The sequence below is a fragment of the Gymnodraco acuticeps genome, unplaced genomic scaffold, assembly GCF_902827175.1.
Source record: "Gymnodraco acuticeps unplaced genomic scaffold, fGymAcu1.1, whole genome shotgun sequence".
Classification (NCBI taxonomy): Eukaryota; Metazoa; Chordata; class Actinopteri; order Perciformes; family Bathydraconidae; genus Gymnodraco; species Gymnodraco acuticeps.
The window spans coordinates 101,991-125,152 of record NW_022991628.1 but is presented as its reverse complement, the minus strand read 5'-3'; the positions used below and the strand labels follow the sequence as shown (position 1 = coordinate 125,152).

The 23,162-nt window shown below is 42.0% G+C and overlaps 1 protein-coding gene across 1 annotated transcript in view; it reads left to right on the top strand.

Moving 5' to 3' along the window:
• Nucleotides 1–23,162, top strand: part of trabd2a (TraB domain containing 2A) — an 81,002-nt gene that overhangs the window by 3,188 nt on the left and 54,652 nt on the right. The gene's annotated exons all lie outside the window — the stretch shown is intronic.

Genomic DNA, 23,162 nt, shown 5'->3' with positions numbered 1-23,162 from the left:
AGGATTTTGGTGTATCCGCATCCATAATCAAGCTTTTATGTGTAGCTGCAGCTACGTTTGCTTAGACATATCGGATTAATCACTTCCACACGCAGATCTTGAGAGAATTTTACATTTGGGAAAAAAGCGCTTTTATATTGAGTTGGTTCTCAGTATTGACTTAGTATGGTAAGCTGAATCGGTAGAGGTGGAGAAAACAGCTGGATAGCCACAACCATTCCTCAGTACATCTTATGTGTGTGACGCAGCTGTTGGATTTACCTTTCACACATTTTAGGTCTGTTTCAATAACAAAATGTCAAATCTTCTCCACTGAAGAGGCTTCGCATCTCATTAAATACACCAGTACTAAGTTGCGTAATACAAATGACAAAGACCAGTTGTATACATTCAGATTCATTTTGTTTTAATGTTTACAACAGATGCCTTTTCCCATAGCTTAGTTGAGTGGATAAAGGTGTGGTGTTATAATCAGCTGTAAAAACATTCAGCCGTGCTCCGCTGCGTTCTTTGTTATTAAAGAAAAATGGATCCTAATGACTCAAGTCTGAAATCGACAGAAAAAAAGGAACCTTGTTCCCCACAGCAGCGCACTTAAGTCCCCTTGTCTGCCTGTCTGTCTGTGCCCCTCGTGACCCTTTGAGTATTACAAACATCTCTCAAAGGCAGCAGTCACTATGAAATCATGTTGCATATTATTGAGGAATTTCTGCTAATGCTGGTCAGGAGCTAAGGGGATTACACTTGACCATTTAGCCTAACACCCAGATGCTTTAGGTGTTGTTATTGTAAAGCAGGGCTGGTGGGCCTTTCAGACTATAAGTCTCTGCTCAAACCACCCATCAGCACTGTTATAAGCATTCTCTTGAGTCTAAGAGGAAGAATGAGGCAATATTTTAAGTCTTGATAAACACATGGAGTATTTGTAAGAGTTAGCATCGCAAAGAGAAAGATGTTATTCTCCGGCTGAGATGAGATGATTTAGCTTGTGTTGTTAACTGCTAAAGAAGCATTCTCATTGGCTAAACGGTGAAGTTATATATCTCAGATACTCTTACACTTGTCTAATCTTTGTCAGATCAGATGCAACACTTCCTAGTGTTATTTTAAATCACTAGAAGTGTTCTTGATGAGACGTCCGTGGTCTCCAGATATACTACAGCAGTTGGTTGACCTTTTTCTGTGGCTGTGTACATAATGACTGTTCTCTCTTAAAAGCAAAGGCAGGTGATGTTGCTATACAAGTGTCTTACTTTGACATTTAAAACCAGGCTTTGCATCAAGTTCCTCTTGTTGTTTTATTTTAAAGCTAGAATGATGCTAATGGGAGTCCCAGCATAAGTACCTATCGCATAGGTTGTAATTTGTAGTCAAGAGTCAAATTCCACCCATTGATATATTCCTCTTTGACTTAACTTTGGTGGACTACACATGCAATAATTACATCCTGGTAACTTAACATTTTTAGTTGTCGGTTTACTAAATAGGAGACTACTCTCATGCAATCGCAGTGTTTATGTTATATATTTATGGTGTGTTTCGCAGTAAACGGTTACTACTATTTCATTATGCAACACTTTGTTGTGAAATGACAAATAAATCAGACATGTAACTTCTCATTGACTGTGACATACAGCAAACTGTTTTAGTCCAAAGATTTGCGGCAGACATGTTTGTTTTTCTTCCAATACATCAAAATTGTCTTCACTATCAACAATTTCCATCGGAAACTTGTTGGAGGAAACACAACTAGATCATAGTTCCTGAGGTCCCATTGTGAAACCATCAAAGCCCCAAGTTTGTAGTTTTAAGAAGGTATACATCAGCCATGTTGTACCCACAGTGCCTTTGCCCATAGGTACAGTCATAAGTGGATGTAGTAATTGGAATGTCACCCATTGGCATTTGGACGATGATTTTGAAGCCTCCAGTTTGGCATTTCCTCTGTCCCAAACTTTGTTTTTGGCTGTGAAATCAATTGAGAAGTCAGTTTTTCATAGAATGCATTTGGACTTCTTTTTGCAACAAGTGGAGTTTCCACATTGGCTATTTGAAAGAATCAAAGTTGGATGCAGCGTCTTCACTTTTTTGTTTTTGTTTGTATGTTGGCTTCACTTGTCAGACCAGGGGGGTATACTACGAAGCAGGATTTTCGCTTAGCCGGCTAAATTCAGGGAAAACTCCGGCTTTCCGGTCCTACGAAGCTGGTTCTCTTTTTAGCAGGCTAGATCTCCATGGTAACTTATGCTTAGCGGGCTAACCTGGTCGGGACCAGGTTAGGTTGCAGGCTAAGAGATCAACTCAGTGAAAGCACCGCCTGCTGACCAATCAGAGCTCAGTGTGCGGAGTTTAAAGTGATCAAGTCATATTACAGGAGAAAGGAAATACAGAAAAACTGCCATTGCAGGAAAGACGGCCGGCAAAAATCACCGACTGTGTGAACGTGAACATTAATAGAATATCACCTCCCATCTTCAGAGCAATCTGACTATTATAACATTAGCGTTAAGAAAGCTTACTTAAATATCTGCCACAACATAAGTACACTGAGTGCAGACGTCGATGTGTCCCATTATCATTCATATCACATCATAATGTATCATATATCTCCAGTGGTGTAGTGGGCGTTGGACGCGGGGGTACGCCGTACCCCCACTTATTTGGAGCACAATCTTTTTTTTAATAGTCTAATAAATATAAAATCATTGCCAGTGTTATCAGTTGCAAGTGTGTATTTGTTGTAATAATGACAAAAACATAATACATTTCACAGTAATTATAATAAAAAATAAGAACAATTTCCTTAAAGAATTATGATTCATCATCACGCTCATGACCCCGCGGCGAGCTGGGGGTGTGTCACTGACACACCCACGGCGAGCCAGCTCACTGCCCGCCGATTTTGCGGTAGCTCTTTCCCTCAAGAATGCTAACGAAAAAGCTCTATAATGGCAGGCAAACATTTTTTACTTGACTTATTTTCTAAAAAGAATATAATTCACAAGAAGAAAGAAACTAGCAGCACCGAAGCTACAAGTGAAGTTGCTACTAGTACTACATCATCAGAAGAGCCGCCTAAAGACGTGGATAATGCTAGCAATAACGTCAACGTTAGCTGCGCTAGCAACGTTCCCCTGGCTAGCTCAAGCTCACCTTTCCCAGAGGTATGGACGGAGGAGATGCGGCGGAGGAAACAAGAGGAATACCCGTGGAGACTGCAAAGCTGGGAAACTGGGCTGCAAAGTTTGTTCATCCATTTCGGATTTATCAGTCTTCCAAACGCAAGGTGTGTGTGTGTGTGTGTGTGTGTGTGTGTGTGTGTGTGTGTGTGTGTGTGTGTGGTGTGTGTGTGTGTGTGTGTGTGTGTGTGTGGTGTGTGTGTGTGTGTGTGTGTGTGTGTGTGAAATGCAGCGCAGCACTGTCTGCTTATGTGCAATGTAGGCTAGGCCTAATCAGAATAATTTAAAGTCCAGATCATCGTCTGCTTAGTTGCAATACTGTAGTTTATGCAATTTAGGCCTATACATTGTTTATTGTAGTGCCGAGAGAAAGGGAGTCGGAGGCGGTGCATCGAAGGTGCAAAACTGTCTTTAATGAGCAGCAGAAATGCAGGTGTTGTTGGGTCGCAGCCCGGGACAACAAGAGAAAGAGCCGGGAGGGCACACAACATATAAAGGTAACCACATATATGTCCGTGTGGAAACAATACCCCCAACTCTAGTTCCATGTGTGGATTATGTAACCCAGTGTATTAAAGGTGGTCACCACATTATGTAATTTATATGCCAGTGTGTCCATGGTTTTGAGTCTGTGTGTGTGTTGAGCGCAGCGCTGTCTACTTTTTGCAGTACAGCAACTATAGGACTAAGCATGTCGGTAGTTTCTTTGGGCCTGTCTGCCCGTGTTGTGAGTGCACTTCGCGCGTGCGCACTTGTGTGGCATTGTTTGGGATTACCTAATTAAAATAGCGTCCCCCCAGTAAAAAAATCCCCACTACACCACTGTATATCTCCTTATCTGAGTCAGCTTCTTGAGCCGTATCTGGCCGTGCAACACTTACAGTGTCACAGAAGTATTATTTTAAGCAACACATTAAGTTGACGAAACACTCGAGACAAATGTAATTAAAGTCAGATCGTGTCTTAGACGGGGCAGTGATATCATAAACCTGTTAATGTATGCATTCAAACACTTGTTCTTTTACCAGCTGTATTCACCTTGCAGGTGCAGCTATGTGGCTTTTATCCTGGATAAAGTGTTTAAGTCATGGATGTTTAAAGTTTAACTTCTTCATATTTGACTAGTATTAAAGTTCACTTTTCATTCAGGAAGTATGACGCTGCGCTGTCAGTGCGCTTCTCCATGTTTGTGATTGGTCGAATGCTCCAAATACCACTCCTTTCATGTGAACGCGCACCTAACTAGATAGGAAACGGCTGGCTTGAGCGATCCACTTGATAACCAGCGTCGTAGTACAGTTTAGCGAGAGCGCGTATGTTTTGGATTAGGCCAACCGGCTAACTCAAACATATCCAGGTTAGGTTGAACCAGCTTCGTAGTATAGGCCCCTGGAGTTTGCTACAGCATAACAACTAACCTAATCCTAAACGATGACCATCATGAATTATTTTCATAATTGATGTATTGGTTTATGTTGGAAGACATTCATAAACTCCTTTTTCCGTTCAAACATTGGAACTTGTTATTATGGATATCACAGAAAGAAAGTGGGTGGCCGAAATTGGGTTTGTCAACACGGCTATAAAGAGGGAAAAACCTCCCATCATCACAGCTTTCATTGAATTAGGTCCACAAAGCCTCCAGAGGGCTAAACAATGAATTGTAGTGTCCCAGAAACAACCCCTACCCTGACACTGCACCAGCAGAGCACATAGCTTGGCACTCCATAATTTCCACACTCGGTTTCAATCCAATCAACAGCAGCTTGATGAACGCCTGGCTTGAAGCAGCCCGCTTGATATTTCAGTAAACATTTACTTTCACAGTTTTTCAGTGTCGTTGAAAAGGGCAATGCCATTTAAATCCCTCTGGCTTAACTAGAGTGAAAGATATCCAGATAGTGTGATGAGTGAGATACACTCTTGGTGAAACATATTGCCGCCTCAGACGCCATTCTTGATTGAAAAACTGTTAAATGAGGCTACAACTGGAGAACCAGTTTGTTTTCACTGGCCATTTTTCATCTGGCATGAAAAAGACTTGAGAGAAAAGGGGAAGGCAAATGGAAAATATAGTAGTTTATGTATAGAAGTAGTGAACATTTCTATATTCAGGCCTCTGTTGAAGTTTGTGTGCATGCTGATTGGATGAACGTTTGTCTGACTGGTTGTTTTTTCTCAATTTGGGGAATCATGGTTGCTTTTCTGGAGTCATGGAAACAAAAGTACTATGATGTTTAAAGTGGGATTAGGTTTTTATTTTTTTAACATTGTGAGTCGCTGCTCTGATTAATTACTGCAAAGCCAACACTACTTGATGATCAACCAATCACCTGCTGAGCTGAATCAGGCGGATCTTGAAATCACATATTATCAATGTGGCTGTTTGAAAACAATCACCCAGCTCTTGCTTTAACATTTGTACATTTTTATTTTCCTTTCCCCTGTAAACAATCCATCTTCGCTATAGCAACATATTGGCAAGTATGTTTTGTTTGCCGTCCTGACATTCTGTTGGACTGTTGTTCAGGTTGTGCTGTGATTTCCAAAAGGTATTGTCTGTCTACCATCTGCCTGATTCCATATGAACGCAGCATTAGACTTATAGGATATAAAATAGCTCAAAGCATGAAAAATGAGGTGGTTTTTATCTCGTTTTACAAGTGATGTGTCCATTTTTGCCTACCATTATGAATTAAGCCCATTGAGGTCATTATTTTCAAACCACAATGAATTATACTTTCTATACTCCGATCCCTAATCTGGCTAAGCATGACTGCTCTTATTCTTGCACGGTGCCCCTCGTCTTTTGAAGAGCGGGCTCAGCCTTGCCCATTACACTAAGTGAGCTTGTTGAGGACAACAATGGCCGTATGAAGGCCGGCTTTCTCTGTCACTGTTGTTGGAAACCCGCGGGACATTCCACACCTCAGTGGAGCAGACCTGCTAATGAAAGTGTTGTTTCTTTCCTCCCATCACTGGAAGTAATGGTGCATGGAGAGGTGATGAATGCAGGTCTCAGTGTATGTCTATGAGAACAGGGTAAGAATGTTTGAAGCCCATTTGGTTCATTCATGACGAGGAGGGATTGGAGCAGGGAGAGCCGAGATGCAGACTGAGATCAGTAGAGGAGCCATTAAGGGAGGAAGGCGTGACTCCGTCTGCATTAAAAGTACCATGACGTTACCTCTGTTTGACAACCTTGTAACTTCAGTTGAGGTGTTTTCTTTTTGCTTCAAATGACGGGCTACAGGACTCTCGATCGGGTCAGTCTTCATGAGACAAGTTCTGATATAATTCAAACAAAACCAACTTCTATAACCTGATTTCAACCCAATTATCTTATTACTGCCAGTCTGTAATTTCGACATTTCCATAACCAATTTTAGAACACATGCTCCTCCTTAAATGTGACTTTAACAAACATATCAGCCCCATTTAAAACCTACATCTTATATTGCCCTTTTCCTGCATTTGGGGAAACGTTTTTTTGTTTTAAAGATAATTTTGACCCCTTGGTCAAGCCATATTTTCTGTTCACAATTATGGCATAGAAATGCTAAGCTCTCTTGGCTAGAATATTGAATATATAACAGTAGGTTATGTTTTGGAATCAGTAGATTTGTGGGAAAATGTACCAAGAAACCACAACTCATTGGACAGGATAGACGCTGTCACTAAGTGTGAACATCCCAAAACTCCCACACAAGCTCGACATGCTGGACAGTACAATGACTGCCCTTATTTTCCAGCACCACATGGGCAATGCTGTGGGCAAGCTGCCACTGATTTCCAGAGTTTGCTCTCGGAGGAAAATCCTTCTCATCTCCTCCTGTAATGAGATTAGACGGCAAAATGAGAATGATAATGAAAATAATGATTTTGTTGTGGTACAAATCATTTGGAAATCCATTCCTGATTCAAAACCTGATTCTCGATGATGTAAATGGAAAGTGGCACAAACGTTTTTCAAGGAAATGTATCCACAAGATATTTAACTTTCATCATTCCAAGCTAATTCAACAAGTATAATTATGAAATAAGAAAGGCGCCCCTACACCTAGTCACTTGAACCTCAACTACAAGACAACTCTAGCACGTGCACATAGTATTTAGTCTATACAAATTATAACTTTATTATATACATTTTTAAAACATTTACAAAAATGTAAGCATGTGTGTATGCATATGTGCTTTCAATTGGAAGAAGGCACTTGTAGCTGGTAATTCTAAAAGGTATAACTCAACATTTTGGGAAGTTTTGTCTATACTGCAAATGTAAAGCTATAGCAAGCCAACCCAGTCTCATGGCATTTCGTGTTCACCAACACGATTTTCCCCTTTTTTTTTTTCGTGTTGCACAGCACGATTTTAAAAGCAATGTATTTCTACTGGTAATGTGTTTCTTGCCTGCAGCACGTCTTTTTCTCCGGTCGGGTCGTGGAAGACCGGAAGCTGTGTGGTTCATAAAAACATGTTCTTACTCAATATCAAGCCACAATTATTGCTTTTATTTTAAATCGTATAATTTCAGACTTTTGTTTCCGTCTGTGAGGAAAATAAATGGGGCTCAGAGCCTCAGAATACTGAAATCTGTATTTTTTAAATCTTTTTTTCCTTCTAATTTGTTATTCTTTTCAAAATAACACACTGTTATTTACTCACCAATAACACACAATTATCCTTGCTTTTATTTATTGGTTTGATTCCATAATCTCGGGCTTTTTTGGCGTCCGTCAGGAACTGAATTTCAAAATAAAAATAACCGGAAACAGACGTAGGCATTTCGAGCGATTACCCAAGATCCTCAGCTATGGTTTAAGCTCGTTTATTGGATGTTTTAGCCGCAATGCATGCTGGGATTTGGTGTTTATATGATATGAAATCCGGAAAACATTTTCAAAGAATAAAATAATACTTAATTCTGAGTGTTCTTGCTTTTCTCTTTGAAAGTCATCACATAACGGCATTGTAATACACGGTTCGGCTGCATTACATATTACAGATCTGCCGTAGTTCTTTATTTATAGAGCCCTGATGAGAAGACCTTTGGAAAAACTGGAAGAAATGCCGCCGAAACTGAATACTTGACGTGGATCATAAATATATCAACAATTAAACAACATCTTCAATTTCTCTTCACACAATACGTCTCCTTGCAGTATCAACACTAATTCGGCTGACTTTTACATTTGATCTAATTCATAGATAGGTTATATACCATAACGGTGCACAGCTGATATAAAAGGACTTGTAGTTTTTAAAGATATTACTGATTTTCTTTGAATATAAGAATGCAAATACTGAGTCTGAAATAGTATAGCAATATGCTGTAAAATGATGTGAAAGCATGAATAAAACTACACTTCTTCAGATGTTGTACATACATAAGTGTCCTACACTAATAATACAAAGTTATTATGGCTGTGTGTACCTTGTGTGCACCGCCTAGTGGTTAAAGCACGTTATTGAATTATTGTTTTTATGTGTTATATTCTCTGAAGAACCAGCACCTTACCGTGGTAGAGAGGTTTGTGTGCCCTGATGAACCTGGGGGCTGTGTTGTCTGGAACCTTGTGTTCCTGGTAGGGTCTCCCATGGCAAATTGGTCTCAGGCAAGGGGCCAGACTAAGATTGGTTCAAAAGACCTCATGAAAGACGATACAAGAAGTGAGGATACCCGGCCCGGAGGAAGCCCGGGGTCCCCTTCTGGAGCCAGGCCCAGAAGGAGGACTCGTCGGCGAGCGTCTGGTGGCCGGGCTTGCCACGGAGCCCGGCCGGGCCCAGCCCGAAAAGGCAACGTGGGCAACACCTCCGCTTCTCCGTCCCACGGGCCCACCACCTACGGGAAACAGCGATGGGGTCGGGTGCGCTGCCAGAAGGATGGCAGTGAAAGCGGAGGGTCTCGACGGACCGGACCCGGGCGACAGAAGCTGGCTTTGGGGACGTGGAACGTCACCTCTCTGGGGGGGAAGGAGCCGGAGCTTGTGCGGGAGGTGGAGCGTTACCAGTTGGATCTGGTTGGGCTCACCTCTACGCACAGCGTCGGCTCTGGAACCTTACTTCTGGATAGGGGTTGGACTCTATTCTTCTCCGGAGTTGCTCAAGGTGTGAGGCGCCGGGCGGGTGTGGGGATACTCACAAGTCCCCGGTTAGGTGCTTCGTTGTTGGAGTTTACCCCAGTGGACGAGAGGGTCGTCTCCCCTACGCCTGCGGGTTATGGGGGGGAAAACTCTGACTGTTGTGTGTGCTTATGCACCCAACAGCAGTTCAGAGTATACGGCCTTCTTGGAGACCCTGGAAAGAGTCCTGTATGTGGCTCCTGAAGGGGACTCTTTAATCTTGCTGGGAGACTTCAACGCACATGTGGGCAATGATGGAGACACTTGGAGGGGCGTGATTGGGAGGAACGGCCCCCCTGATCTGAACCGGAGTGGTGGTTTGTTACTGGACTTCTGTGCTAGTCATGGATTGGCCATAACAAACACCATGTTCGAACATAAGGATGCTCATAAGTGTACGTGGTACCAGAGCACCCTAGGCAGAAGGTCCATGATGGATTTCGTTATCGTATCATCGGACCTGAGGCCGTATGTTTTGGACACTCGGGTAAAGAGAGGGGCGGAGTTGTCAACTGATCACCATCTGGTGGTGAGTTGGGTCGAGTGGCGGGGGAAGCCTCTGGATAGACCTGGTAAGCCCAAACGTGTAGTTCGGGTGAACTGGGAACGTCTGGAGGAGGCCCAAGTTCAGGAGGCCTTCAATTAACAGAGCACATTTCTCTGTTAATCTCTAAAAACAGCCAGAAACCTCAGGTTCTTTTTGGTTGTGCCATCAACTACTCTCTGTGATAGGTTTCTTACATTTTTTAATGAAAAAGTATCTGCCCTTAGGCTAGCCCACACTAGTGCTACCCCAGATTCTGCTCCTTTTCTGTGCCCTGCTGTCCTCGACCACTTTGAGCCTGTATCCCTCTCTTCTCTCTCGGATGTTGTCAAGCACCTGCGGCCGAAAAACTGCACCTCAGACAGCATTCCCTCTCGCCTTCTCAGAGATGTTTTTGATTCAGTTGGAGCAAGTATTTTATTACTCATAAACACCTCTCTTACCTCAGGTTGCGTCCCAGCTGCCTTCAAACATGCTGTGGTCAAGCCACTGCTAAAAAAGAAAAATCTCGACCCCTCAATTCCCGCAAATTTTAGGCCCATCTCCCAGCTACCTTTTTTATCTAAAGCCCTGGAGCGAGTAGTCTACGCCCAGCTGCAGTCTTTTTAAATCTCACATGGAATCCATGAAAAGTTTCAGTCTGGCTTCAAACCAATGCACAGCACTGAAACAGCCCTTTTAAGAGTTTTTAACGATCTGCTCCTAGCCGCCGACTCAGGTAGCCCAGCTGTCCTGGTGCTATTAGACCTAACAGCTGCCTTCGACACTGTGGACCATAGCATCCTGTTGTTACGGCTTGAACAGTCCGCTGGCATCACAGGCTCTGCCCTTGCATGGTTCAGGTCCTACCTGACAGACATCAGTTTTTCAGTGCAGCTAGGTGCCTTCTCCTCTGCAAAGGCCCCTCTTCCTTGTGGGGTTCCCCAAGGCTCTATCCTGGGCCCCATCCTATTTTTATTGTATATACTGCCCCTAGGTTCAATCCTCACAAAACGTAACATTCCCTTTCACTGCTACGCTGACGATGTTCAGATGTATCTGCCTCTCAAAGGAAATGACAAACACTCACTACAGCAGTTGATGGATTGCCTGACAGAAATGAAGTCCTGGCTGAGCAGAAATGTTCTTAACCTTAACGAGAGCAAGACTGAGATCATCTTTTTTGGACCCCAACCTCCAGCCTCTTCTGTTGACATTCTGGGTCCTCTTAAAACAAACATCCTCCCCTCTGTCATGAATCTTGGAGTGACTTTTACTAACACTTTTAAATTCGACAAGCAGGTCAGCAGCGTAGTGAAATCCTGCTTTTTTAAATTAAGAGTATTGGCCAAAACCAAGTCTTTTTTATCTTAAATCTAAAGACCTGGAGAGGGTTATCAACGCCTTTGTGACCTCGAGACTCGATTATTGCAACGCTCTATACGTGGGTATGGACCAGGCCTCAATTAAACGCCTGCAGCTAGTGCAGAACGCAGCGGCACGTCTCCTCACTGGCCACAAAAAGCGTGACCACATCACCCCAATTCTGGCCTCACTACACTGGCTTTCAATTCTGTTCCGAATTGATTTTAAAATCCTTTTATTTGTTTTTAAAGCACTAAATGGGCTGGCTCCGGCCTATATAGCTGAACTCCTCCAGCGCTACACCCCAGCCAGAGCGTTAAGGTCTGCTGACCAGCTGCTACTGGTAGTGCCTAAAACCAGGTTAAAAACTAGAGGGCACCGAGTCTTCGCGGTGGGTGGCCCTAGGCTCTGGAACACTCTGCCCCTCCATGTGAGGTCGGCCCAGACCCTAGGGGTTTTTAAATCTAAACTAAAAACTCACTTCTTCACCCTGGCCTTCTAATCAGAGCAGAGCACGACTCATGACACTTCCCTGTGTTTGATTTTTATATTTGATGTTGTAATTTATTGTTTCTGTTTACATCGGTAGGAATGTGTTATTTATTATCTGCATGTGCAGCACTTTGGCTCGACTGAAAATCGTTTTTAAATGTGCTATAGAAATAAAATTTGATTTGATTTGATTTGATTTGAACTCACACCTCTGGCGGAGCTTTTCGGGCAATCCTGTGGAGGTTGGGGACATTGAACCAGAGTGGTCGGTGTTCAAAGCCTCTATTGCCGAAGCCGCGGCGGGGAGCTGTGGTCTCAAGGTCCTAGGTGCCTCAAGGGACGGTAACCCTCGAACCTCCTGGTGGACACCGGTGGTCAGGGAAGCCGTCCGACTGAAGAAGGAGGCCTTCAGGGATTTGTTATCCCGGGGGACTCCCGAGGCAGTTGCAAGGTACCGACAGGCCCGAAGGGCAGCAGCCTCATCCGTGGCCGAGGCAAAGCAGCGGGTGTGGGAGAAGTTCGGAGAAGACATGGAGAAGGACTTTCGGGCGGCACCAAAGTTGTTCTGGAAAACTGTCCGACACCTCAGGAGGGGGAAGCAGGGAACCATCCAAGCTGTGTACAGTAAGGATGGGACGTTGTTGACCTCAACTGATGGAGTGTTAGGGCGTTGGAAGGAACACTTTGAGGAACTCCTGAACCCGACAACTCCGCCCTCTATGTTAGAGGCAGAGCTGGAGTATGACGGGGGATCAACACCAATCTCCCGGGGGGAGGTCACTGAGGTCGTCAAACAACTCCACAGTGGCAAAGCCCCGGGGGTGGATGAGATCCGCCCGGAAATGCTGAAGGCTCTGGGTGTTGAGGGACTGTCATGGTTGACACGTCTCATCAACGTTGCGTGGAAGTCAGAAACAGTACCGTAGGAGTGGCAGACCGGGGTGGTGGTTCCCCTTTTTAAAAAGGGGGATCAGAGGGTGTGTGCCAATTACAGAGGCATCACACTACTCAGCCTCCCCGGGAAAGTTTAATCTAAGGTGCTCGAAAGGAGGGTCAGGCCGATTGTCGAACCTCAGATTGAGGAGGAACAATGCGGATTCCGTCCTGGTCGTGGAACGACGGATCAGCTTTTTACTCTCGCAAGGATCCTGGAGGGGGCCTGGGAGTACGCTTATCCGGTCTACATGTGTTTTGTAGACTTGGAAAAGGCGTATGACCGAGTTCCCAGGGAGTTACTGTGGGAGGTGCTGCGGGAGTATGGGGTGAGGGGGTCTCTACTCAGGGCCATCCAATCTCTGTACTCCCAAAGCGAGAGCTGTGTCCGGGTCCTCGGCAGTAAGTCGGACCCATTTCCGGTGAGGGTTGGCCTCCGCCAGGGCTGCGCTTTGTCACCAATCCTGTTTGTAATATACATGGATCGGATTTCGAGGCGTAGTCTGCAGTTCGGTGGACTAAGGATTGCACCACTGCTTTTTGCAGATGATGTGGTTCTAATGGCTTCATCGGTCTGGGACCTTCAGCACTCACTGGATCGGTTCGCAACCGAGTGTGAAGCGGCTGGGATGAGGATCAGCACCTCCAAATCTGAGGCCATGGTTCTCAGCAGGAAACCGATGGACTGTCCACTTCAAGTAGTGAATGAGTCCTTACCCCAAGTGAAGGAGTTCAAGTATCTCGGGGTCTTGTTCTCGAGTGAGGGAACAATGGAGCGTGAGATGGGCCGGAGAATCGGAGCAGCGGGAGCGGTACTGCAGTCGCTTTACCGCACCGTTGTGACGAAAAGGGAGCTGAGCCAGAAGGCAAAGCTCTCTGTCTACCGGGCCATTTTCGTTCCTACCCTCAACTATGGTCATGAAGGATGGGTCATGACCGAAAGAACGAGATTGCGGATACAAGCGGCGGAGATGGGTTTTCTCCGCAGGGTGGCTGGTGTCTCCCTTAGGGATAAGGTGAGAAGTTCGGTCATCAGGGAGGGACTCGGAGTTGAGCCGCTCCTCCTTCGCGTCGAAAGGAGCCAGTTGAGGTGGTTCGGGCACCTAGTTAGGATGCCACCTGGGCGCCTCCCTAGGGAGGTGTTCCAGGCACGTCCAGCTGGGAAGAGACCAAGGGGTAGACCTAGGACCAGGTGGAGGGATTATATCTCTTCGCTGACCTGGGAGCGCCTTGGGATCCCCCAGTCAGAGCTGGTTGATGTCGCCAGGGAAAATAAAGTTTGGGGCTCTCTGCTGGAACTGCTACCCCGCGACCCGACCACGGATAAGCGGGAGAAGATGGATGGATGGATGTGTTATATTTAATACAAAAAATATTAAGAGTACATACTTTCATAGGGGGAAAGTAGAAGGTCTGTGATAGAAATATAGAATATAAAAAATCAAGAAGATACTATAAGTGATCTCTACAATAAAACAGTTTTGTGCAGGATGTACAAAGATATTAATAGGAGGAGGTGCAAAAGAGAAAAACGAATGAACCTTTATTTAAACATTAAATAATACTTTAGATTAAGGTCTTCTTTTAAATAAGAAAAACACTTTGGGGGTATCTATCTACAGATAAATATTAAGCCTGACAAAGTACTTAACATAATTGCTTTCCTGCAATGTTAACTATGTTGAAGCACTTATTTTAACTGATATTATACATATGAATTATACTCTTATGTATGTAGATAGTATAAGAAATGTGCAGAATATGACAGTTTAATGGTGGAGGTACACACATATTGATAGATGTCTTGTAATGCACTGTTGAGGAACCTGTGACCCAAGTTTTTCATTCATTGCATACACCGTAGTTGTGTATATGATTATGTCAATAAACCTTTGAAAATCTTGAAATCTTGAAAGGGATGTGCAAAATAGCCATAATATACAGTCTTTAATTAACTATTAGTAGAGAATAACGAGTAATGAATATACTTTATTACTCGTTTCCATTCATGTCAATTAAAGATAAATGTTTAGTCTTCTCAAGCACCAACTATCAAATATCTCTCCTGATTGTTGGCACTTGACAATCACCTTACCTGCATTTTACTGTAACTAAAGTCTGATTTAAGGGTTGTTTATATTTCACATCATTAATCATAATCTGCAAAGTAACTCAAATAAGTGGAGTGGAGTAAAAATACCAGGTTAACCTCTGAATTGTAGTGGAGTAGAATTACAAAGTAACAATGAGCTGTCATGTGGGTATTAATGCTGCGCATTATGGACACAAGCGATTTTCACCCATTTATTAATTATATGTTTTACATTTGATAACACGAATGTGTTTAATACTGGCAACTTCTAATTGTGGGAAAAACGAAAACGTTCAGTAGAGACGTCCCATAGAAGATTTTGCGGAACACAATAGCCAGCATGTGTAGTTCTGGGGGGGCGTTCGATTCCAGTTTTGGATAGTCTGGCGTGGTTTCGTTCCATTTCAAACAGCTGTTTGACGCTCGTTGTAACCTTGGTGCACTGCCACTCCAACATCCAATCCCAGAGTTTGAAGATTAATCACGGGGACTGTAGTCCTAAACGATAGCTGGGGATTATGGGTAGTGTAGTGTCTTCGGCCATCCTAAACTCAGAAATGTTGACAATCGCAATGATGCTCGAAATGTCCCTTACAGGCCTACGTCTGTTTCCGGTTATTTTTATTTTGAAATTCAGTACCTGACGGACGCCAAAAAAAAACAAGATTACGGAATTAAACCAATAAATAAAAGCAAGGATAATTGTGTGTTATTGGTGAGTAAATAACAGTGTGTTATTTTGAAAAGAATAACAAATTAGAAGGAAAAAAAGATTGAAAAAATACAGATTTCAGTATTCTGAGGCTCTGAGCCCCATTTATTTTCCTCACAGACGGCAACAAAAGTCCGAAATCATACGATTTAAAATAAAAGCAATAATTGTGGCTTGATATTGAGTAAGAACATGTTTTTACGAACCACACAGCTTCCGGTCTTCCACGACCCGAACGGAGAAAAATACGTGCTGCAGGCACGAAACACATTACCAGTAGAAATACATTGCTTTTAAAATCGTGCTGTGCAACACGAAAAAAAGGGGAAAATCGTGTTGGTGAACACGAATCAATAGATTAAAAATCGTGTTGGTGAACACGAAATGCCATGAGACTGGGTTGAGCAAGCATCTGCTACGCTAAGCTAAGCGCAAAGACCAGAAACAGATAGGAAGAGCTAGCTTGCCCTTGCCCAAAGGTAACTGAGCAACTTCGTCTTTCCAATAACCCTTGTTAAAGCCACATGTTGTCGTTTTCATACTTTGGTTAAAAAATCAAGTTACAAAGGTGAGCTCTTCAGCTCTGTTGGTTTTGCTAAGCTAACCCCCACCTAGCTTAAGCTTCATATTTACCTTACAGTAAGACTGGTAGGAATTTACTGTTCTTATTGTTGGCAAGGAAGCTAATTTACTGTATGTTTGTGTATGAGTGGGGGAGAGAACACATGCTGTCGTGATGAAAGTATTACGCAGCAATATCATGGCAACAAATCTGATTAAATCTAATTTGCCCAACTGGAAAGAACCATATGTTTCAATGATCACCGGAGCAGAATGGCCTGCAGTGATGAAATGTATACATGTGCTCACATAAGTAGACGCAGCCCAAAACATTTCAAGAACAGCAATACATCTTAACCTGTACTTAAACGAATTAAGCTCATTAGTGCATTTCAAGTAGGACTTTAATGCCCTGCCAGATGATTGTCTCACTAAAAGAATATTCATTTGTCATTTGGACCAATTCTGAACCATGTGTACATTTTTAAATAGCAAATGAAACAATAATTCCAAATGATGTCATCATATGATACGTTAATAGTAAACAGGCAATGCAATTTCTCAAAAGCAGAAAAATCAGATGTTTGAATAGTAAGATAGATTAAAGTGCAAATAAGTTATGACACAATTAATCAGTCTTCCTTAAGGAAAAATACACCTGCTAAAAAGCCTACTTTTTGCAGTAAAGCTGCAAATTGAACTGAGTCATATTGTAGACAAGTATTTCTTTCACAAGTTGTTTTCTTTGTCCTCAAATAGTTTGCAATTTCTACTTCACTCAGCTTTGATCAAAGGGAGTAATTTCTCTGTCTTTAGTTGCAACGTGGTGTTTGTCCACTGTTTATTTGTTCGTATGATTGCTTGCATCCCTTTATTATTGTTTTGTCTGTGTGTGTATGAATGTTTGTGTGCACATGTGCCTCTCTGCAAGAGTTCAGGTTTGTGTATGAATGAGCATTTGTATCCATGTGTGTATACACTTCTATGGTTGCATTTCCAACATGTCCTCACAGCTTCCAGGCGTCGCTGGTTTCATATGGCACTGAGGTGCTTGATTTCTTCCCCACTGTTGACCAAACAGACCCATATTAGATGTCTGGCATCTCCTCAGACATTATCTGTCCATCTGTCTGGATACACGACACCGGAGACAAGGATGCTGCGCTTCTCTCACCTCAAAAACCTCTTTTTTCCAAAAGTCTTATTGACAGGAATTGAAGCTTAAAGTCTATCAACAAATAATCCCAAAGAAAAGCAAATGAACAAATAGCTTGGAGTTTATCTGTGTGATTTGTTTAAGATGCTTAAAGAAATGAATTGTGTTGATTATAAGAATGTTTCAACCAGCCTTACTTTGTTTTCTATGAGATGGTGTGATCGATTCCACTTAAAACGTTTCCAATGATAATAAAATAGTCCCCCGTCGCTGCTGCTGCTGCCATATCAAGGTAGAATAATTTCACAAATTAGATTTTCCATGTCTTTGCAAGTCAACCCATTTGCATCGTCTTGTTTTTCGAGTACATTTGATTGAGTGGAGATCGGATGCAGCTGGATGGTGCCAACTCCATGCCAAGAAAAAGAGCTTAGATCCTTGAAAGATTATACAGTAATACACTCCAGTGGAGGAGAGGCGGACTTCTGGAGACTGCTGCGGGCTTTCCTGGATGTGTAATGCAAGCTTCTGCAGCTTAAATAGGGATTTAATAGCTTGTCTCTCTAACTTAACAACGGGTCATGAAAACTTGTGTAGTCGCCGACGACCCTCGTAGCACCATCGCTGCTCTCCCGCCACGCTTAGTTCGTTACTTGAAAGGCCTTCTGAAATGACCTCAAAACCTGATTGTTTGGCCTTTACAGGCAACTGGCAGTATAATACACTTTGATTGTAATGTGTTAGTAGGCCAATTGGATCCGAGGTAACAGTCAAGTTGAACATAGCTCCTTACAATTAATTTATCAACAATTAATGTCTAATTGAATGTATAATAACTCAAACAAAATAAGAAAAACAGAACTCTGTGTTATTTCAGATGAAATTACAGATATCTCTGCCCCTGCTTTGTTCTTGCAGACAGTTTTCCATTTGCTGTTCCAACATCTGATTGTACAACCTCGCAGACGGCAAGCAGACCACAGAGAAACACTGAAACACATTTCTGATTATGCTATCTCGCAGTGTGCCTCCACCTTAATTTAAGTAAGAAAAGCTCTTAACACTCACTAACAGCAGCCTTCCCATATTTAAAGCTAAGTTATATGTAAGAGCAATTAGAGTCTTTACGATGCTAATTTGTATTTGTTTGGTGCCCATCATTCCTTCTATTGTTGTGTAAGTTAAGATTGTTGCAGGCCTGAATGTGGCCAACGGCCCCGGGTCATTGTTATTACAAAGCTATGACTAATCTGCACTGAATTAGCATGTGACTGATAAACATTCAAGACATGCTCTTTTTGGGGAGTCACAATTTTAATTCCTTTTCATAACAAAAAAATACAACTTCAATTATATTGAAATACTTTAAGCTACAGCATGAAAATATGGAATATGGAAAAACAAGAGTAAACCCACTGGATCTGTTTCAGATGTCTCCTGTTGCATCAAAACAAGGCTTTTGTTTTTCATTTACTAATAGCCGTCAGGAAGTGCTTTCACACGTGCAACATTTACTTTTCAAAGTTATTTTCTCTTGATTTTGAGGAGACATTTGTCAATGTTGTATAGTTGGGAGACTTTGGCTAACAATTTGTAGCATTACCATAACATTTCCATATTGCCACACAGTGTGAAAGGCACATCTTTGACTTAACATTTATATATTACTGTAACTATAGACTAGATTAATTCTTAATTCTTATTTTCAGATAGGGGTGTCGTTTTCAAATGAGCATTAACCTCAGTTTGACATTAAATCTCATAAATTACTCCTGGTATACTTACGCTTTCCCTGTACTGGGCACATCTGTGGCTTCTCTGCATTAAATCAAGACTGTAGAAATGAGCCAAACCTCGCTGGACTTCGGCCGAGCGTTACGAGGCCAAAGCTGTCCGCGAGGTCCAACACAGAGGATTAATAGTTTGTGCTTCCTCGCAGAGCGTCACCTGGAACTTGTGGAAATATTTTGTACAGCTTTAAGCTTGTATTTTGGGATTAAATTAATTTGTTATTTATAAGTGTTAAACATGAATCATTTTTTATTTTCTCTGAGGTACCCTTGTGCGTAGAATGTTAAAACCTGAGACTCTTTAGCTGGTTAGTTCATGTAAATAATAGACTTTACTTTAAAAAAGTGTTTTTTTTAACTAAATGTAAAACCAAGTTGTATAATTAAGCATTAAAGTATTGTCAAATTAAGTGACATGTTTATTAGGCTTATTTTACATGACTTTACAGATGCTTTAGAGACAACATTTTTAAGCCTGCAAAAAGTTGGACTACAGTCAAAGGGACCACATAGTTTCTGAGCAAACCTGGCCATAAATCCACTTGTGTCTTTCTGGCTCCAGTCCACATTGCTGGTGGCTTTAGTGGAATTTCACAGGTGAGCACAACACAGGAGGGATTTGTGAGACTTTGCTGTTCTCCAGAGATGTTTGGACCAGACTTATTCTCAGACTAGCAAATATCTGGATGCTGTCACGTATCTTCACACGTACCAGGAGTTAAATGAAGAAGGAGTTTCTTTCACCTAGGGGAGCTTTTTTAACATACTCTGCAAAGTTGCTTTCTGACATTCATGCGATCGCTCGCCTGCGACTTGTCAAGTAGGTTTACACAGCATTTATAGTCAGAAATTACTATAAGATATTTGACTGGATAGCAGTTTCTACAAATTGGCTAAAACGCAATGTGCTGCAGTGATAGATGTGAATGCATTTGTATAAGACCTATCCACACCAGGACTTATATTGGAACAAAGTTTTACAAAAAAGTAGATACATTTTCTTGGAATTGCCAGAAAATCAGGTGATCCAAATGAACTGCCATTGACAAATACATGCTAAGCCATCTTAACAGTGCTGGCGTTGGAAGCAAAGAGCAGTGGAGAATCCTAAAAAACAAGAGGCTATAAAAACTGTTAACATGCTTGTTAGCTTGGAGAGCTATATTATCTTCCCCTCATTCTTTCTTGCTTACTTTTGAATTAAATGATGAGAAGTTGTGAGAAATATGCCCATAGAGAACATTGAAATAACCTCTGGGTCTAATTTTGACTGACTAATCTTTGAACGGAACTCTCTTAAGCTGTGAAAAACTGGGGAGAACGGTGTTGCTAACAGCCTGTAGTTGAAGCTTCTAGATAAGTTCTTTTCATTGAAACATGACATTTCATCTTGATTAATAGTTGTTGCCTCTTCGATGACTGACAGATATTGGTCTGAACAGAACTGCAAATGTGATGGTCTGACTTGTTTTGCATCCGTAAAGGAGAGAAAGAGAAAGACATTGTATAAACCTCCGGTGTGTGGTTTGATGTTTTATCTCTGAAGTTTGTTATAAATCAAAAGGAAGATTACGTTTCTGACTTCTAATCGAGACATTTCTATCACACATTTAAAGAAATACAAATGTTTTCTTTCACCCGACGACTCTATATAGGCATACAATTCACTATGTTGCTTTTAATTAAATAACACATTATTAAAAGAAATGTAAACAGCGGTCACGACGCACCATTGATTACATTAAAAGCAATGTATGAACCTGATATACACGCACGCACGCACGCACGCACGCACACACACACACAGAGATATGAAATCAAGAGCACTGAGGTGTATGTAAGCTATTATATGCACACATGCTTTCAAGCAGTCGTGCAATAGTCCACACACATCAGACCAACACATACATAAACATGTGTATCAGGTTCCCCCCACCACCCAGAGTCAGATCCCCGCTGTGGATGAAGGTTTTTCAGGCTTCTTTCGGGCCCAAAGACTGTTTTTGTTTTGGGGGTTTGTCTGAACTGCGGTAGCTGAGATCATAAACCCTCTGAGAGCTCAACACTAACGCCACTGTTCGGCCTCCAAGCTCATTTCACCATTCTGTTTCACTCTCTCTGTGTCTGTCTTCTTCTATGTTTTGGTCCCTTTACAAAGGTTTTTACAACCTTGGTGTTATTTTCATAGCTTTAGACACCATTCTGGATGTGAAAACGTGTTCTGGCAGCTCGGCTCTAGAGACATCAATGTTGATCTGTCGGTCGGTTTCTTCTACAATTTGGCAAAATCTCAACTTTTACGTAGATTGTCATGAAATTCGGTACGGACATTTACGGTCGCCAGAGGACTTCTTCTCTAGGACCACCATGAGGGGGACAGTTTGTGAAAGGTCCAGACAGCTGTGGGTTATATTTCAATGAAATTTGGTACAGACATTCATGGTCCCAAGAGGATGATAACCAATGACATAGGTCAGGGGTGCCCAAACGTTTTTCGTTGGAGGGCCCAGTTAATGGTGTGCCTTGGGCAAAAAAGCAGACCCTCGTCCCCTTTTCCTCTTAAAGGAGTTGCTTGGGCTTTAGCTTGTTGACCTGATAAGAACTTGGTTGCTTTTCCACCAACTGGAACCTGATAGGTAACACGTCACACATTTACGTGGAGGCTTTTCTCAGCAATGCCAATACATTTAGTTTACTACAATAGTGGGATATATCACAGCTGTGTTCATATTGCATTTATACTTGCTTCTGTTGACCATGTTGCCGTGGTATTTCCTGCATCCATATCCACTTTTACAGACTAAACAATGTCAGTGTTAATTAACATTGTCACTGTAGAGACTCTTCTTTGCAACTGAATCCCCAAAATGGGATCTAAAATCAAAAAGCCAACCATGCTCTGACTCTGTATCTCAGTGTTTATTTCTCCTCACACAGCACTTCCTCCCCTGATCTAACATTGGTGGAAACTCTTTTTTTGTGTTCTTATCTGGTCGTAACCTCACATGACAGAAGCATGTTTATGCGTGTTCCATCCTCTGTGAATGCAAATGGACACTTTTTTCTGAAAAGTGAACTCCCAACACATTTAGGATGTTTGGATGCCTTTCATATTTTGTTGGCTTGTTTATAGGTCTGTGGTTGTGAGGCTGCGGGTCATGGGAGACGTCTGGAACCATCTTGCTCTTCCCTCTGTGTTTCTCTCTCTCTGTTTTTCATCTTTCCACCTATAGACTCTATATTATTTTTCTTTCTTGTCTCTTCCCTGCAGGCGTTTTCTCTTCCTGCTCCCACTGTCTGTCTCCAAACATTTCCTCCTTCTGTTTATCCTTTTGTCTCCTTTATTGATCAGTCTTTCACCACAGTAAACAGATGCATTCCTCAGATGGTTTGGATGCTAGGTTATATGTTCCATGAGATAGACTTTAGGTTGTATTTGTGAGGTTCAAGATTGTACTTTTGGGCTTTGAGTCAGTGTTTTTGTTTAGAACGAGGGGATTGATGCAAGCTGACAAGTATTTACATGCATATTAATGTGATCGTGCTGGTGTGTGCTGGTGTGTGTGCTGGTGTATGTGTTGCTCGTTGGGTTCGGTTTTCCTGCGGTGCTTTGCTTCTGAGTCCGGGCCAGTGGTTTAAGGGAATTGCAGAAACTCCTAAATAGAGCTGTGTGGGTTTTTGATTCCTACTGTCTCTTTCTATCTGACTTCTGAAAGTAAAACTTGGAGACTGCTGTCTGCTGTTTTTGTTGTCTAGTTGCTTTGAACATGTTGTCTTAACAACATCTTACCCATAATCCAGTGCAGTAGGAGATCTGAGCTGTGGTCGAATATTCAGAATATTAGTTCCGATGTCTTTTCCAAACCACTTATGTCTTAACGTTGATGGAAATCTTCATGAGGTCAACTAACGGTATAAAGGAGGATTATTATTTTATATTTAGCAACTTTATTTAAAACACAGGCTACAGTAATAAACTCGACCCACTACAATTAAAGTAAGGATTTCCTAAAATAGAATCCGACATCCAAAGAGTTATTGACTGTTGCAGCTTGCATTAAGCGAATACAATGGGTTATTCAAATGTTTTAATTTATTGAAAAAGTAGGATAATTTAAGCAATCTATAAAAAAAACGTTTCACTTTCTTTAGTTTTTCTGAAAAATTAAAAACATCTGCACAATTCAAGATACTTTATTTAAAAAATACTACTCTTTTACCTTTTTTTTACTTAAGT